This window comes from Solanum dulcamara, chromosome 9 (assembly GCF_947179165.1).
Source record: "Solanum dulcamara chromosome 9, daSolDulc1.2, whole genome shotgun sequence".
NCBI classification, from domain to species: Eukaryota; Viridiplantae; Streptophyta; class Magnoliopsida; order Solanales; family Solanaceae; genus Solanum; species Solanum dulcamara.
Genome location: NC_077245.1, coordinates 56845928 through 56865524, shown reverse-complemented (window position 1 = coordinate 56865524; position 19597 = coordinate 56845928). Strand labels below are relative to the sequence as shown.

The 19597-nt window shown below is 35.1% G+C and overlaps 1 pseudogene; it reads left to right on the top strand.

The window, feature by feature from the left end:
• Positions 1–19597, top strand: part of LOC129903700 (DNA-directed RNA polymerase III subunit 1-like) — a 51372-nt pseudogene that overhangs the window by 6413 nt on the left and 25362 nt on the right.

The following is a 19597-nucleotide window of genomic DNA, read 5'->3' as shown; positions in this document are numbered from 1 at the left end:
GAGGAAACAATCTTTACATAAGTCTAAACTGAGTTTCCATAAACTCAAGAATTAATTTCAACACACACATAAAATAGTCAATAAGACATACGGAAATCAACCCCCTAAAACATGAAAGTCATTGTCCCAAAACTACTAAGTAACAAGTCTAAAAGGATGCAACCCCAAAAACAATAGCATAAAAATAAGTCTGAAAGGTTGGACTGAGAGCCTTGAAGAATCCATGGCAGCCTAAAAGAGCTGGCTCACCCTTTAATCATGAATAGTCAGTGGTCTCCTAGCTAAGGTCGATCAGTAGCCACATAAAAATATCCTGTACTCAACAAGAAAAGAGAACATGCAGTATCAGTACACCTAAATAACGGTATACTGATAGAATCACACAGCAAACCTAGTTAGTGAAACATACGCAAATAATTATAATATAGTAAAGACAATCATATACGAAAAATATTACCAATTAACAACCCATAAGCATTTTCCAGTTCGCAGTGTCAATCTCAATACTACAGACAACAGTAGTCCTCTCATGAACCCATACTCAAACTGTTAGTTTGTATCAGAATGGGACACTCGATCTAATATGTGTGTGTGTCGGAATGTGACTCTCGATCCAATATATATATATGTGTGTCAGAATGTGAAACCTGATCCAATATGTATATATATGTCAGAACGTGACACACGATCTAATATGTATATGTGTCAGAATGTAACACCCGATCCAATATATAAATCATAGTCCATAACAAATAATTCACATATCTGCACAATCAAATAACAGGTTCATCGCATGTAAATGATCACATTAATCCTTTTACCAAGTTCATTTCATCTTTCCTAGACTCACACATGCAGAAAATACTATCAATTATACTAACAAGCACATTTAGCATAGACCGGAATGTAAAACCATCACCTACATCGAAATCAAGCGTTGAAAACTCTAAAGAGTTGGAGCTTTCCCTTTCTGAAGTCTCTTAGCTTGTTCTTGGTCTAAAAAATAATAATTATAAGGAATCAAAAAATAATGGATTACAAAATCCAGATTATATCAAAATCTTAAACTTGGCCATTTTTAGGATCCTATCACCCATCTAGGGCTATTTTCCACCATTAAATTCAAGCGAAGAACCCGCCCCTAAGCTATATACCATAGATTCTAGATTCTAAGAATCAAAATACAAGTTAGGGGAGCGATTAACTTATATTTAGCATGAAAATTGATGAAAAACTAAATAAATATTGCCCTAGGTTGCTTTTAGTCTCTTAAAAATGAAATGGGAAGAATAAAGTCAGTTTTGGGACTTTTTCCCATTTAAACTCGCGATTGTCCCGCCATGGCAAGATTTTGGAACCATTCCCAATTTAAACTTGTGACTGTCCCATCATAGCACCACTTATCCCGCCATGGCGTCCTTACCATAGCAGGAATAATCCCTCTGTGGCGGGTTGCACAGGAAAAGAACATTGAGATTTGTGTCCCAAGCTACAGTTTTGCAACATGCCCTCAATCCATGATGTTTTAAATTCAACCCTTCACTTCAAGATCAATTATGAGAGTTTTACTCGCCCAAATTCAATTTCGTAAAGCCGTACGGGCTCCTTGCTGTCTTGGATATCAACTTAAACTATCCAATCGATAATTACATCCCCCATCCATTACCAAATCACCCCAAACCTCACCTAACTCAGATCTTGTCCAAGTCTGGTCTAGGCTCAGATTTTCCAAGTTACTACTCAAAAGTTTTTTGGCCCAGTTTCCTTTCCCATCAGCTTATCCATAACAACGGGAACAGGTCGTTACACTATTTATTCCATCTACCAAGCCTCGAAGAAAATCCTCTACCTTTTCGGGGTTCGTATATCTTTTGATTCTATTTATGTGGGCATATGATATCTGTGAGGGTTCACCCACCCCATGCAACATTTCTTTTTATTGTGCCTAAAATCTCTATTTTTGCTACTATTTCACGTGTTTCTATTTATGATTCTTATGAAGCTACATTGAAATAAATTTTCTTTTTCTACAGCATTGCTTCTGCAATCTTAGTAGTCTTGGCCATCATGGCCCAAACAAAAGTAAAAAGACTTTTAGCTCATAGTTTTCAATTGGCCATGTAGGTTACATTCGTACTGATTTCTCATGTGGATCATAGAAGGAATTTAATCATTATTAATTGGTATATTTACTTATGCATCAATGAGATAGATGCTTTCTTCATACTTTTAGCATTACGGCAAATCTTGTCAAACATGCATGATTGCTATAGTGAGGTATCGTTATATATGATAGTGATATTTGAAATTTAGATTTCATTTAGTTATTATAAGCAAAAGTACTCAAAAAATTAATTCAATGATTTTGTGTAACAAGGAGAATAATATATTTGTTAACCAATTTAACCTAAAAGGAATAGAAAAAGTTTGAATGTAAAAAGAGGCAAACACCGTCCATAACTGATGAGCACTATTTGAATATATTTTTTTTCTTTTAGATATTCATACTTGAAACTTAATATGTTCATGATACTAATGATGAATATCATAATGTTTTAATATTTTATTTTTATACATAATATATTTCTTACAAAATAGTAATATTACATAATATTTAAGTATAATTTTTACAGAGAGATAATTTTAAAAGAGTGTACATTTATAATGAATTTCAATGTTGTGATATCTAGAATGTTATATATTATAGAGAAGTAAAATATAATCTGAAAAATTGATTCTAGAAAAATTCAAAATATTATAACAAAATATTGTTATGATGAATCACTATTATAACGAGGTGTATCCTATTGGAATAGTCCATAAAAATAGTAAAAATTAATGATGGATTATTTTCTCTTTAATACTTTTATTTTTCCTCAAATTTAGTACTTTCCTGAACTGTGAGATGTTCAGCCAAAAAATTGGAGGTCATGGTGGGAACTTGTTAGGTACTGATAAAACAAAAAACAGAAATAAAATTGATTCTTGCTACTTCTATGGCTTCTCAACCTAAAAATAGAGATTATGGATAATACAAATGTAATGAGTCTGGTAGAACGAAGAAAAGAGAGAGAACGTGGGGGAGGAGGCCAATAAGAGAGGAAAAAAAAAGAAAATAGATTTTTAATGTTTAAATCTAATTAATTGTATGATTCCCAATTAAAACTTGACGCCAAAATAATTTAACCAGATTTTAACTGTTTCTATATCTCACACGCTATATAACGATCCTTCTTATCGTTATGGGGGAGCCTATGATGAAAAAAATTGTACTAGAAAATTTTTGTGATTGCAAGTTAAAAATTTCAGTCAAATTGTGAGCAAGGTGAAGTCTAGGGAATTTCGAAAAAGGATTATGGTTAATTTCCCAGGTAGGTGGGTTTTTCCATTAGGTAAAATGTTAAGGAGTTTGTAGGTATTTTCATAAGTAAATTCAGGAGAGTAGAACTCCTGATATCGAACTTGACGTAAAAGGGTTGGTTTGGAACATCAAGGTTCGAAGGTGTGTTGTGAAAAGAGATTTTTTGGAAAATTTCTAAGTTTCTTTCCTGTGCAAGACACTATAGCAGGTGACATGCCGCAATAGCGGGTAATTCCGCTATGGCGATGTCGCTATAGCGGATCGGACCACTATAACGGGGTAAGTCGCAATTAACGCATAAAATCCCCCAAAACTGTTCATTATTCAACAATTGCATTTTGCATAAAAGCAAAGGCGGCCTAGGGCGAATTTCACCTGTTATTTATTGTAATCACTCATAAAGGTAAGCAAATCACACTCTTAATCTGTTACTTTGATTTCTAGGCCTTAGAGATAGTAATTGTGGCCAAGGGGAGAGTTTGGGTTCATCCTAAGATAGAGAAACTGATTAATGCGAATTTTGGGATATAAGACCTTGAGTTGTTCTTAAGAATGATTATTCTTGTTGTAGCTTTATTTACCATAATTCATTATTCTAACCATGAAATTGGTAGGTCTAGGTGAATTAATGGTGGGAAAGCCCTGGATTGAGTGGGAATGTCATGAATTTAGTCTGGGTTAGGATTAAATTGTAATTCAGGAATAATTAGGCCATCTTTATTGATTTTTGTATTTTTATGTTATTTCTAGACCAATAACAAGTTAGGATTCATAGAGCCCGTTTGGATTGGCTTTAAGTTGGTCAAAACCAACTTAAAGCCCCTTTTCAGCTTTTGGACGTGTTTGTCTAATGCTAACTTTAAGCCAGAAAGTTCTTAAAGTCAGTCAAAAATGAAAAGTTAGGATTCCTAACTTTTTTTTTTCTAAGTGCTTAAAGTCATTTTCTTTGACCATGGAAATTACTTTTATATCCCTTATATTTTAACTAAATTCCAAACTACCCTTTTTATTCTTTTAACCCTAAAATTCACATAATTTTCCTCATTTAAGCACTTTTATCCAAACACTCAACTGCTTATTTATAAAAATAACTTTCAGCACTTTAAAGTTCTAAAAGCACTTCATACATAAAAGTTACTTTTTTTAAGCCCATCCAAATGGGCTCATAATAAGGGGAATGTTCGGTCTCAATAGAGCTTCCAAGGCTTGATTTGAGGTAGGTAATAGTTGTTTGTTTTCCAATTTGTGTAATATGTGCATGTTAATTATTTTATAGTATTACTTGTGCAATGCATGTTGGAAAAAATATAAGGGTGAATGTGAAATGATTTCATATTGTCAATCTCATGCAATGAACCTGTTTAATTTACATGTGGTTTATAAGTGTGGTTGTTTCATTGTGATTGTAATTGTGTATGTTGTTTGTGATTATTCATTGGCTTGGGTACCATGCATAGTACATATTATTGATTGACATGGGTACCATACCTAGTATGGAATATCTCTCAGTTGGCTCGAATACCACACTTGGTACTATTATTGATTGGCTCGGATACGATGTCTAATACGGAATATCATTGGTTGGCTAAAGTACCATGCCATGTACGTGTTTTAAATTTTGAAATCTGTTATTGATTTCGAGAGTGAATCGGATTTGTTTATGATCATGTGAACATGTTTTATCTGTGTATTAAATCAGGTTTGGTGACTGAGAGTCTTATTAATATTGATGACTTGTTGATGTACGTATTGACTTGTGTTACTATGTTTCGATTACTTGCTTACATTCGTATCTTTGGAACTAACCAGTGATCCTACCAATACACTATTGATTTTGTGTGCTGATACTACACTTAATTTTTTTTATTGAGTACATGACATATTCAGGCAGGTGCGTCATGACCTCGGCTTTTAAACCTGCGCTATCTAAATCCAAGGTGAGCTACTTCTTTCGGGCTAACATGGATTCCTCTTACTTTTTAGTCCATATGTTCAGACTTAGACATTTTAGACTCTTAGACTATTATTTTCTTGTTTTGGAGTTTAGAGTTTTTGTAATGACCCAGTCATTACTATTTAGAGTTTTTGTAATGACCTTGAAGGTCATTTTCAGGAATTTTTACAAAATGACCATTTTACTCCTCTCGATAGTTGTTCCAAGTCATTTCTAATCTGTGTTAGGGGTTGGTTTTGGAAAAATGAAGTTTTGGAAGTTTTTGAATTTTAAAGGCTTAAAGTGTTCAAAAGTGGTATTTGGACCAATCGCAGCTACAAATCTCGAAATGGAATTCGTCGATTCCAATAGCTCCAAAATATAAAATTTGGTATAGGAGAGTTGACTGAATCATATTTAGAGTTATAACGAAGATTTGGGGTGTTAAGTTGGTAATTATTGAAATTTTGATCATAGGATTGACTTTGGTCAATATTTAGAGATCCAACGCTTGAAATTGAATTCTAACGACTCCGTCGGATTTGGGAGATAATTTTAGGTCTAGGAGTGGTCTTGGTTGAATTTTTGGAGATCCCGATCTCATTTTGGTGTTTTGAGGTTTAAAGTTAGTTTGATTTCAAATTATCGAGTTTCGCTTCAAAGAAACCTAAAATTTGAATTCTAATGATTCTATTGGGTCTGCAACATCGAATTTCGTAGGAATGCATATAAGGTTTGTGTGCATGGGATTCCAAATGAATTCTGAGGGTTAATTCGGGAACGTTGGTGTCGTGTGTTTGCTGGTTTTTAGGTGCCTAAAGGGTTCTTCTCTGCATTCGTGGAGCCTTGGCCATAATCGCAGAGGGTAATGGAATCCCTCCTCCGTGTTCGCGAAGACAAGACTGCATTCGCGGAAGCGCCATTGTCTCTTCTCTGCGTTCGCGGAGGGTATTTTTTGGCTAGGCTCCCCATTTGCAGAGTTAATAGTCCGCGTTCGCAGAGAGCATTTTTGTCCCTGAATAGTGGTCTTTTTCAAAAAGATGAGAAAATGCTATTTTAAACCATTTTGAACATTGAAGCTCAGTAGAGACGATTTAGGGAGGAGTTTTTCTTGGGAATTCATTAGGTAAGTGTTTTTGAATTTAGTTCTTTAATACCCAACTATTATCTGGTGATTTTAACCTTGAATTCATGGTTTGGGGACTTCAATCTTGGGGGTTGTACTTGAACCAAGATTTTTACAAAAAATCGAGTTTGTGAACTGATTTCAACCCTATTTTCAAGATGGGTTGCGACAATGGATTTCTAATACTTCAAGGAACATTTTCATGTAAAAAATTCAAACGGCTTTCGTTTTTGAAATTGGATTTTTTGGTCGATTTCGGCTTGAATTTCAAATATTATGATTTTAGTGTCGTTAGCTCTGTAATTTGATTGAAAATTCATATTTGATTATATTCTTATGATTCGAAGAGTCGAATAAAGGGAAAGATTCAAGTTCTGAAGTAGTCGGGTGCGATATCAAGGCAAGTGAAACTCTAAACCTTCATAAGCTTTGTAGAACCTGTATTCTAATTACATGCTATGTGAATTGATTGAATTTGGTGTGGGTTGATCACGAATCATGGAAGTTCTTAAGATTTATTATTTGGAGTTGTCAAAATGGAATTAATCCAATGAATCGAGCTATTTGAACTATTTGACTTTATCGACTCGATGTGAAGATTACATTGTGATATGTGTGATACAAATTACATATGGTATTGGGCTTCATTTCATTTCCTTCAATTGCATGAACATTCTCATACGCATTTGGGTTGAAACATATCATTGAGGTTCAAATTGATGTTTACGTTGATGTGAAATAGTTCCGGCTATATGATAATGAAAGAGAAAAACAAAGAGGATTCGAGGGACGTGCCAAACATCGTGGTTATTATATTATTACATCGAGGGACGTGTCATTGTTATATTTTGGCATACGTAGAACGTGTCACGCGTCGTGGTTGTTATTTTAGCATCACATTGGACATTCATTGCATTGCATTATATTACATTGACTTGACTATCTGAGTATTTGCCCTTACTATGTAACCAGTTGAGACTAAAATACATGTGACGTTGATACTATCTATATAAGTTGTGGAGACATACCTGACTTACTTGTTACATGGGCTATATCTACATATATAAAGATTGTTATATTGGGCTATTCTACTTATAGGTTGTAGTTATGGAGGTTCGGATGGTGTGTCGGGAGTACTCGTTCTATTTAGCTTTACATGCGTTTATTGCATTACTTTCTGAATACTGTGTTGTTTGGTACTCACCCCTTGCTATCTACACCTGTGTATATTTCGAGCTCGAATCATGATACAAATTCCTTTCTTCTTCATCCGTGGCTTTTTAAGATACTTGAGGGTAGCTATCGATGCCGACGATCTCTCTTGTTTCTTTACATGCTTTGTTTTGTTTGAGAGACAAACGCACTAAGACTTATACTTATTTTCATTTCAACTATATTAGATGTGTGTACATGTGACAATTAATTTTTTTGGGTATTGTAGATGACTAAGACTTCCGCATTTTTATACTTATCTATTTTTTTAGATTGTTTCCCCTTTAATTCCGCCTTTAGTTGGGTTTTGGGCTTACTTGTCTCGGTGTTGAGACGAATGTCGTCACATTCGGATTCGGGTCATGACAATTTTGGTACCTCGACTTTCAAATTCTAGGAGGGGGGGGGGAGAGGAGGGAGGGGTATTTCAGCATGTTTCTCTTAAGTTTTAATGAACATCGATTTAAATTAATGAGATTGTTTTTTCTTTAAACGGCTTATAATGGGTTAATTCTTGGGTTGGTAGTTGATTTTTCCACAGAATTAATATGGGTTAATTCATAACGATCTGAATCACGACACGCTATTTAAGAATTTGAACTCACTAGAATCACCCAGAAAGATATTAATATCACTTTAAATAAGAATTAGGAAGGGGAAGTAATAGTTCATCCGATTAATTGGAATGTGTATACGATTTGTCCAGTTAATTTTAAGGTACATTGATATATTTTCCTCCAAATATATAAAAAATATATTTCGATAACATGACTTATTAAAGGAACTCCCTTATTGGCGACTCAGTAAGATAAAATAATACTTTCTTCGCTTATTTTTATTGGTTCAATATAATAGTGCCTTGACAAATTTTCTAAATAACAATAAATAAATAGATAATTTTATTATATTACCTTTTAAATATAATAAATTTAATATTTAAAAATTACTATAGTTAATAATAATAGTAAATTAGGAATTGTGATAAAATTACTCTCCAGTAATTTTTATTTATCCAATATTCTAAAAATAGATTTTTATTTTGACTTATCACTTTTAACATATCAAAAAAATACAGATTTTCTTTTCATGTTTTATCCTCCCCGCTAATTTTTAAAATTAAATAAATAAAATTGAACATTTATTTTAATTATTAATATAATAATAAAAGGTATAATAAATGGTGTTATACCAAATAAATACAAGAAGGACAAATAATAAATGACTATTTATGACATGCCCCCAAAAAAATGACGTTGTCATAGTTTAATGGTTGGACTTCAAATATTTCAGCAATATCATTATTTCTGCTTCTGTTCTTGTCCATGAATTTATTGTGTCTCTATTTGAGTGGGTCGAATTAAGGATCCACAGTTAATACGTCAAAGCACAAAAATTCTATCAACGTCAGCTTAAAAAAGGTAAAGTATAACTGGATTTCTTATTTACTTTTTTCATGGTCAATATATAAATAAATAAAATCATTTAAGAAAAAGATATATATCCACACTTTAGATAAATATTACCAGAGATGAAGCGAGGGTAGAGAAGTGGAGATGGCCGATGGGGCTATGGAAATTCAAACTTTTCCGTTGTGATAGGTTGTCAAAATAAGTTTAAATATAACTTGTTTAATTTGTTCAAAATTTTATTTGGATTTTTGATAATTTAAAGAAAAAATTATGTAGTAAGACAAACATTTGATATATTTACTATAAACCATTATAGTTTGAAAGAATAATAATCCGTAGCTATTGTTAGGATTTTATAGTTATTTTCTTTCTCCTCTCTCTCTATCTCTCCACATTCATTCGCTCGCCTCTTTCCTCTGAATTTTGATAAAATATGTATAAATTATGTATTAAAATTATATATATATATATATATATATATACATAAATTAAAATATGTATTTTATAAATAATACATACATGTATGATACATAATTTATAGGGAAAATTACGCGGTATGACAAACCTTACTACTATATTACGCGTTTAGGGTATAATTCAAAAATAATTATGGCTGACAACAAACATAGCTATCTATTTACACGGTATGGCAAATATATATGTATATCAATTACTATTATACAATTTTTCTGACAGGTATACATATACAATTCGACAGATATACATATACAATTTGCCTCTCGCTCGCCTTTCTCCTCCCTTTCTCGATATCACTCGTCTCTATCCTCCCTCTCTCAATCTCGCTCGCCTCTCTCCCCCTCTCTCTCAATCTCGTCTGCTAGATATACAAATAAATATGTATACCAGTTATATATATACATTTTTTTAACAAAATATACATATACAATTCGACAGATATACATATACAATTCGCCTCTCTTTTACCTCTCTCCTCCCTCTCTCGATCTCGCTCGCCTCTCTTCTCGTCTCTCTCAATCTCACTTGCAAGATATACAAATAAATATGTATATCAGTATTTGTATATTTCAACAGACAAATAATTTGTGGATATAGCATTTATATAATTCGCTACAGCTTTTGTATAATTCGCTACGACATTTGTATAATGGAAAATTTTATGTTTGTCATTATAAGTAATTAGGGAAACTATACCCATATGGAGTAATTATGCTTAAAAGATTTTCCATATCTGAAAATTCCCCTATTTTATATATATAATTTTAATACAAAATTTATACATACTTTATCAGAATTTATGCATATTTTACTAGATTTTATACAATTTATATACAGATTTTATACATAAACTTACAAAACAAATAATCAAAAACCGAAAGACGAACGTTATATAGAATCCATACATGAGTTTTTATAAAAACCTTACATGACCTTTATAAAGAATCTATAAAAATACCTTCTATTGTGTTGTACCAAAATTGATTGAAAGTGTTGAATCTACCATCGTTAGCTATAGTATATTGATTTTATAATTGGGAAAATTATGTGGATTGACAAATTTTACTATTATAATTATACGATACGTGTATAGTTTTAATTAATTATACAAATTGACTATAGTTTAATGAAATTTGTTATTATACAAATCTGGGCTCATATACAAATTTAAAAGTGAATATACAAATCTGTAAAGCAAATCTGAACGATTGAAAATGCTATTCGTAGTTTTCAGTTAATCTTTTTTGGTATGTCAACTTTTTACAACTTCTAGAAAGCAATTTGACTGGCACAGTGGCTGAAATATAATTTTTCTTCCACATCATATTGGTAGTAGTGAGGAAAAAGTAGTACCCAAATTGTTAGAAATTACTTCGGTTGAAAAAAGAGTCATTGGTAACTTTAATTTTAAGTTGTTAAATGATTAAATTTTGTGATAGTTTTATGCTAAATTATAGTTTAGAAGTGTGAAAAGTATTCAGAGACGTTAACTAGCATAATGAGAAAAAAACACCTACTTTCCTACTATCCTCAAGAGAAAAAAAATAGTATATCGACACTCTATATAATTGATGTAATACTTTGGTACAATACTTGTGCAAATTGCCAAATTACAGTGAGAATAGTCAGTTTAGAACCTACAAGAGTAGTAGGTCATTTATTAGAATTAGATTGCCTTTCCGATTGATCTGACATAAATATTTCAGATAATTGCAGTTGTCGCAAAGACTCACTCTCAATACGGAAAAAGATAAGAAAACATGGGTATGAGCAGATGTCCTCCAAAAATTAATACATAACCTGATTTTTCTAATTAACGATTATGAACTCTGGAGGAAAAGCCTTTAGATATAATTCTTTTAGTGAGAGACCTTGATTTTTATAGCCTTAATTCTTTGTTTTTCAGTTTGCTTGTTACATACTATAAAGTTCTTTCTGTCGTGGTCCAAAATAAATAGTGAAGAGTGAGGTTGAGTATTAAGCATGCTTGCTTATTATAAACATTTTTTTCTTCAAAAAATTAAGTCTATTATGGCCTTATGGGGTTAAAAAAGCATGTCTGGTCCATATGAACACTTCCGTTTCTGGTTGACAAAAAGAAGTAGAAATGCTCATACAAATCAAAATGTAAGTGTCATTTTGGTATCAAATTTTTAGTTATGGGAATTCACTGAAAAGTAGAAGCTGGTTTGGGGGCACAAAACATTTTTGAAACAAATTCGGGATAAAGAAGCAGAGGTTCGTACACATCATGACACTGACTTGGTGTTTGATTGATGAAATTGTTTCACCCAACAGAAGAATCAAAGAAAGAAGCAGAAGTAGCTGAGAATGATTTTGAGGTAATGGGGAAAAAGGTAGTAATTTGAAATTAACATGTAAAAACTAGTAACTTTATATTAACATGACAGAAGAAGTTAATGGGATGTTTGGGGAGTGTTAGAGCGGGTAAAAGTCCCACATTGCTTGGGGAATGTATCGGTGGCTTGTTTATATGGACTCGGGAAATCCTCCCCTCATGAGCTAGCTTTTGAGGTTGAGTTAGACCTATGTGCCATATCTTCACATGGTATCAGAGCCAGACCATCCTCGTTTGGGCTCCCGATCCACGCTCCAATTGAGCCTGGGCATGAAAGAGGGTGTTAGAGTGGGTAGAAGTCTCACATTGGTTAGGGAATGGACTTGAACAATCTCCCCCCCCATGAACTAGCTTTTGAGGTAGAGTTAGGCCCAAGTGTCATATCTTTAAAGGGAGTAAGACTGCTATTACACAATAATTTTAAATTAATATGTAAAAAACTAGTAATTTTATATTAACATGATAGAAGAAGTAAATGAGAACAACGAATTTAGAACAACGAAAAAGAGGATTCTGATGGGGTTGGTGTATACATAGAATTTTAAGGTGAATTAATTTTGGGGGAAGGTATAGAATGCCTGGTGTTGGGTAAGGTAGATTAATTATGGTGAAGGTTTAAAACGTATTCTGTATGTGCAAACATGAAATTGCCTGTATCTTGAATAAAAAAATTTGCAATGTATTACATCCATGGAAGGTAAAGTTAGTATCATCTGGTGGAGAATTGTCATTGCAAAAGTTAGTCAGTTGCGATATATCATATGTCAATAATAAAAATAAATATGAATAGTGATTAAGTAAGTTGAAATTGAACAATCCTAACAGTTTTCAAAAGCCAATTAGTAAGATTCCATGTCAGGACAATAATTTATTTGATTATGATAATTTCACCTTGTTACCCCATACCTCACTTGTGGGATTACACTGTGTTTGTTGTTGTTTTTCCCTTGTCATGATGTTTTGGAGATAGAAAACTAATATCAGTGAAGTTTATGATGCCTTGTTAGAGTTTATTTTCCTTTGGCTTTTTTCCCCTTACACTGGCCTTGCTCAAGAGCTTGGTATCTTTAATAATTTTTCTTGTGCAACTGCTTTCTTGATCAGTGCTGCTCCTCGATACTTCTGGATGACAAGGAGCGTCGAGACATTTTGAAGAAGATGGGAAATTCAAGAATTGAGTTTTTGAAGAAGAGTGAGCTACTTAAAAAGGTTGTGACAAGGTGTAATACCATGACAAGTTCCCAAAAGGCTGCCACATGTTCCAAATGCGGATACATGAATGGTTTGATATTATTCTCTATCTCCATCTCCATCTCCATCATTTTGGGTGAAAGTAGTCCTTTGTTCGGTCTAGATTCCATCTACATTTTTGTTGACTAGTCATTATGCATTTGTGTTCCACATGTATTTCACGTGATTATAAAGAGCATTAATTTGAAAATATTTTATGAAAATTTTGTATCAATAACCTAATGAGAAATATAAAATAATCGGATATTTTTTGAACTTGTAAATGTTAAAAAAAATCATTTAGTTAAATATTATTGTGCATTATAGATCCTTATTAAGTAAATAGGTGTTTAAGGGGGCCAACTTGTGGGCCAGGTCTCTCTCTGACCTGATAGCAAATAACAAGGATCGCCTCCTAGCCCATTATTGTGATATACTTTTATCACAACCTTTTAAAGATTAGTCAAATGACACATATGATAAGCTAAATTCTATCCTATAACATCTGTATAAACACACTATAAATGATACTAAGAAGTAAAGACAATGTGTATGGGTGATTTTTCCATTATTAATAAAATTATTTACCGTAAAAAATATATCAAACTTTATATAATTTTGTTGAACAGTGTGACTATCTCACTAAAAGCTTAAGTTTTTAGTGAGAACAAACTTTTATTTAATTAGTTATGTCTTTAACACAGCCAATCACGTTTAAGGAGTGTTGGCCAGTTAAGGTCTCCCACGTGCAAAAGATGAAAGTTGTCGAGATGAGAATGTTGAGATGGATGTGTGGGCATACCAGGAGCGACATGATTAGAAATGAGGCTATTCGAGACAAGGTAGGAGTGACCTCGGTGGAAGACAAGATGCGGGAAACGCGACTGAGATGGTTTGGACATGTGAAGAGGAGAGTCCCAGATGCACCAGTGCGAAGATGTGAGAGGTTGGCCATGGATGGTTTCAGAACAGGTAGGGGTAGGCCGAAGAAATATTGGGGAGAGGTGATCAGACAGGACATGACGCATTTACGACTTACCGAGGACATGACCTTAGATAGGAGGGTATGGAGGACACACATTAGGGTAGAAGGCTAGTACATAGTGGCTTTATTCCCCCTTATTCGTAGGCGTATTAACGCACTATGATTTTTTGTACTCTGATTTATGTTATTATCTAATAATATCTTCTAAACGTGAGATACCTTAACTGGCCAACATTCCGCCCCGTATAACATAGCCGGTCTAACCACCACTTTGTAGAACTTGCCCTTAAGTTGTGGAGGCACCTTCTTCTCACATAGCACACCGGAAGTGAGCCTTCATTTCATCCACCCTGCCCCAATAAGATGTGTGACATCATCGTCAATCTCCCCGCTACCTTGCATAATAGACTAAAGATACTTGAAACTACTTTTCTTTTGGATGGCCTGGTCACCCAGCCTAACTTTCGTGCCAACCTCCTGAGGTGTCTCACTGAACTTGCACTCTAAGTACTCAATCTTGGTTCTACTCAGCTTAAACCCTTTAGACTCCAAGATCTGTCTCCAATCCTCCAGCGTAGTGTTAACTCCGCTACGAGTCTCATCTATCAAGACTATGTCGTCCGCGAAAAGCATACACCATGGCACCTCACCCTGAATTTGTCGCATCAATCCATCCATCACCAAGGCAAATAAAAACGGACTAAGAGCTGATCCTTGATGCAACCCCATCACAACTGGAAAGTGCTCTGAGTCGCCTCCGACTGTCCTTACCCTGGTTTTGGCACCCTCATACATGTCCTTGATCACCCTAATGTATACCATAGGTACACCTTTAGCTTCCAAACATCTCCATAGTATCTCTCGTGGCACTTTATCGTAGGCCTTTTCTAGGTCGATGAATACCATATGCAAGTCCCTCTTCCTCTCCCTATACTGCTCAACCAGTCTCCTCATGAGATGGATGACTTCTGTAGTTGAGCGTCCCGGCATAAATCCGAATTGGTTCTCTTAAATAGACACGTCTCTTCTTACCCTCATCTCCACCACTCTTTCCCACACTTTCATAGTATGACTTAGAAGCTTGATACCTCTATAGTTGTCACAACTCTAGATATCCCTCTTATTTTTGTATAGAGGGATCATTACGCTCGACCTCCATTCTTCGGGCATCGTTGCCGTCTTAAAGATGACATTAAATAACCTAGTCATCCACTCTAAATCTGCCGAGCTCGCACTCTTCCAAAATTCCACAGGAACCTCGTCAGGTCCGGTTGCTCTTCCCCAACGCATCCTACGAACAACACCCTTGACCTCCTCGACCGTAATACTTCTGCAACACCCAAAATCGTGAGGCCTCCCTGTATGCACCAAAAGCTACCAAAAAAGTACATATATATTTAAGGGTATAAATGTCTCTCCTTTTGCTTAATTATGTCTTCAACAAGTTCGAATGATTTATGTGAGACTTTGATTATTAGGGGAGGCTGCGTTACTCTATGGTCTTTGCATGGTCACAGTACCCTCACAATCTCATTGTTTATCTTATTCTTTTATTTTTGTTAATTGTAGGTATGGTGAAAAGGGTTCAGTTAAAAATCATACATGAACAAGGAAATCGTATCTTGGATGAGCTCAATGTAGCTATCTCTGACAAGAGAGAGCTCAGGGCATCTGTTAGTGTGCCTCCAGAAATTGACCCCAAAGTAGTTTACTCCCTTTTCAAGAATATGTCCGATGAGGTATTGTTTAATGTTTTGTTAATTCATACGCTCTTTAGTTCTTCTTCTAAAGTAATTCACTTGGTTGTCTAGTCCTACTTTTTAATTATCTTTTCTACCATTGTTCTCTCATGGTTTTGCATGCAGGATTGTGAGTTACTCTACCTTAGTGATAGACCAGAAAAACTCCTTATTACAAGTATTCTGGTGCCACCAATAGCTATTCGCCCTTCAGTATTTGTGGATGGCGGAACACAGAGGTCATATGCAGCTTTTTTGTCTAATAACTTTTACTTTGATCTAGAATGTTTGTTGGCAATAGAAGATATTTTACTGCACAAATGTTTTTCCACACTTAAAAAGCATTTTAGTTATTTATAAGTTCCCTTTTCTGTCAATTTTGGGTTCATAGGTAGCTGTGCTACTTGTTTTGGGATGTGAACTTTTTGAGGTGTAGGTTGTTGGGTGATCATATGTTTCCCCTATGATATAAGAGCATGAAAAACATGGAGGATATTTGGCAGGAATCTGGATATGGTTTCTACTTGTGACAAACTGTTACATTGTTGACCAAACATAGGCTAGATAAGTTCTAATTGGACACTTCACATAGTTTTATTGCATTCTGATGTAGCTCAACAATTTTCAGTGTTATTTTTTTTTCTATGGAACTTCAATCCCTGAGATTGTCGCCAATACTCTTCTTCTTTTGTAGCTTTACATGATTGACGCATTGATATTCTGATAGATGCTCAATTACCACTTGAAGCCTGGCTTTGTCATTTGCAGTGCTATTATCTCTCACATTAAGATTCAAATACTCCTGATAACTTCCTGAAGTTGTTTAGTTGCCTGTTGCAGCAACGAGAATGACATCACGGAGAGGCTTAAGTTCATTATTCAAGCAAATGCCAGTCTTCATCAAGAGATGTCTGATAGCACTCCTGTTAAGAGTCTGGTAATTTTTGGTTAACTTTCTGCTCTTTTTGAAAGTCAATGATATTCAGTGTTCTCAGTTATCACCTTTTTGTAACTTTTTTTGTTGTTAATTAGATGGAATTTTTACCGTATTTCTCCTCGACTTCATAGTCAATATGTGTTGCATTTCTTTTATGTTATAGTTGAATTGTGTACTTGATGAGAAGTATTAAGCATATTTTGATATCTGGAGTCTATTTTCCTTAAAAGTGATGATGAGGAGCCTAATATAAGTTTTTTTAAAAACTGGTAACATGTATTCTTCAGCATTAAGGGTATGCTGGCCACCTCCAAAAGTGTGCTTACATAGATTGCTAATTACAAAAAGCCTAGGAAATCCACTATCGGTATTTCATTTACTATACATTGCTCTTTACACCAAAAACATAAAGTAGAAATGCATTTCCCTTTGATCTTTTGAATGGAGTTTGATCTTCCTTTGAAAATTCTCTCATTCCTTTCCTTCCATATGGCCCACCATATGCAAGCTGGGATAGTTTTCCACCATCTCTTCTAGCTTTTGCTCCCTCCCCTTCTGATCTAGCAGCTCAATAGATCAGCAGTGTACTCTGGCATTGTCCAGCTTTCCCCAGCCAAGGTAATGAATGGGGACCAGACTTGGGAAGTTACCTAGCAATGGAGGAAGAGGTGGTTGTTTGTTTCATTGGCTTCCATACAAAGAGGGCATATGGAAGCTAAATGAAATTTCCTTTTCTGTAATGCCTCATGGGTGAGACATGCCTTCCTTACTACCAGCCAGAAGAAGCATTTTACCTTAGTAGGTGCCATGCTTCTCCAAGTAGCTTTCCAAGGTACTCTATCTCTTCCTGTCATCTCTAGAAGGCCCCTTTTGTAGACTCTGTTGACTGAGAATTGTAACTCCCTTTCCATAATTGTGGGTGGCTATGTGTGTTTGGTTTTTCTTGCAACTAGTATTGTTTAGAGTGTTAACAGAAATCTCAATTAGTCACAGTTCATATTGATGTTTTGGAGTTGTATAAAATGCCGCGTTAGGTATAAGAACATCTGGAGGAAGATTATGAGCCACTTAACCCTCTGCATGAAGGTTTCAGTTAATGCTTAGGTCTTCAATGTGGTATCTGAGCCCGTCTTTGTTGGTCGTGAAGAAAATTGATCTTGGATCTAGTTCAACCCCCCAAAACTAATTCATCCAACGAAGATTGTACATGCCACATATATGAAGACAAACAACGATTTTTCTTACAAATGTGTAGCACTCTAACACCCTCTCCCCCTGGCATGCCCAGGATTGGACATTTGAGCCGTTTATAAAATAATGTGGGGCCCAACATTGGAAACCCATCCACAGGGATGGGACTGACCTTTATACCAAGGGAATAAAATGGAGCTTGGGCATGATTCAACCCCAAAGGTGAGAATTGTCCAAAATCATATGAAGACAATGACACATTCTCTCACCTAGTGTTGACGCTCTAACATTATTCATGTCTCTCATTTGTAGGTCCACATTCAAGTCCACTTGTGAACCTCAAAAACCGAGTTGTGTGAGGTATGTAGAGCCTCACATCTGATAAATAAGTGCATCCAAAATGGCTTTATAGGTCTTAGGTTGACTTCACCTGATTTAAGGTTTTAGGTTGGATGTACCGGTTCTTTCACCCTTAATACTTGGGGTCATATTATCACGCCCCGGGAGGGTACCCTAGGCGTGGCCGGCACTTGAAGGCCATTTCTGACCTCCGAGCGAACCACCTGGTCCAGTCACACATTCATTCAATCATATTCTCTTAGCGGAAAACTCAAATAATGAAATACTGTTCATATATATATGGGGGCCGAAGGCCAAGCATTTTCAACCCAACAAAACAATATAATAAGACTCCTCAAAATAACAGTTCAACCTCCCCACACTCCAGTCTATGAAGCCTCTATCAAAGTCTAAGAGGTGTCAATGACAAGTCCATGGCTACCAATAATCAAACTAAAGGAAACGACAACATACTATACAAGAAAGCTCAACATCCTCCGGAAACTAGGAGGACTCACCAACTAGCTGGGAGTGTATGTGGATCTTCAACGGAGAGCTGGTTGATGATCTTTAGTACCTGCCTCTGCATCATTAAAACGATGCAGGCCAAATGGCGTCAGTACATGAAATGTACGAGTATGTAAAATGGCCGAATGCAACGAACATCAAGGAAGAATCAATCAACTCGGAATCTCAACTCAAAAGGGATAACAACTCAATCAAATGTCCTAAGTCTAAACAAGGATATGATTTAGATGGGACCAATCACATACAACTCAACTCAATCTGACTTAGAGTACTATCAAGACCTATTTGGGAGTTTCTCTTACCCGACAACCATCACTTATGAGCCAGTGAAAGTACAACAAACCGACGTTGTTGCCGCGTCCGTTCATACTTTGCCAGGGTATGAACGAATCAACCAATCATGGATCCAATCCAACCAAGTCCTATAATGTCAGGACAAACATCTCGGGGAAACATTCGACTTTAACGGTTCAATCCCCCCTACGTTTGGCGACGTAGTTATTGGGTTCGAGTATGGACTATACTCTTGCCCAATTCGGTGCTCGATACTCCTCCCAAGACTCAATGCTCATAAAACTCCATCCAATCAACTCAATCAAATCACATCGACAAGTCTCATTTCAACCTTGTCAACTCATCAACTCTATCATGATCAAATCTCTCTCAATCATACTATCCGATCAATCTCAATTATATCTTTCAAAGAAATTTAAATGCACGTTTATAGCAACATATAGACATAACCAATCATTTCCTCCATCCATTGAGAAA